The following is a 370-nucleotide window of genomic DNA, read 5'->3' as shown; positions in this document are numbered from 1 at the left end:
TGGATACGATATCTCAGTAACACCTCAAGTGTCCACCAGGAATCAAGGTTGAACTGAGTAGACTTTGGTGGTCAAAGGTCAAAGGTCAAGATGACGTTGATGTCATAAAACACTTTGTAATCATTACTCAAGCTTTCACACAAATGGGTAATATCTTGACTCTGGATGATCAGGGACCTGAAACTAGTCCGAGTGGCGGAGGGATACAACCGTGAGGAGGTGATTCTAGTTTTACTCCCAGTGAGAACGACTTCATTGACTATGGTCTCATCATCAAAGGCTCTTCTTTTACTCACCCTGTGTCACACCCTCCACAGCCCGGCCACGTGTCTCAAAGTCTGCAAATTGGCGTCGCAGTAACGTGAACGTG

Source organism: Seriola lalandi, unplaced genomic scaffold, assembly GCF_002814215.2.
Source record: "Seriola lalandi dorsalis isolate HSWRI2012SDOR001 ecotype SW California unplaced genomic scaffold, Sedor1 jcf7180002054096, whole genome shotgun sequence".
In the NCBI taxonomy this organism is placed as follows: Eukaryota; Metazoa; Chordata; class Actinopteri; order Carangiformes; family Carangidae; genus Seriola; species Seriola lalandi.
The sequence above is the reverse complement of the archived record's forward strand: the minus strand, read 5'-3'. Positions refer to the sequence as shown.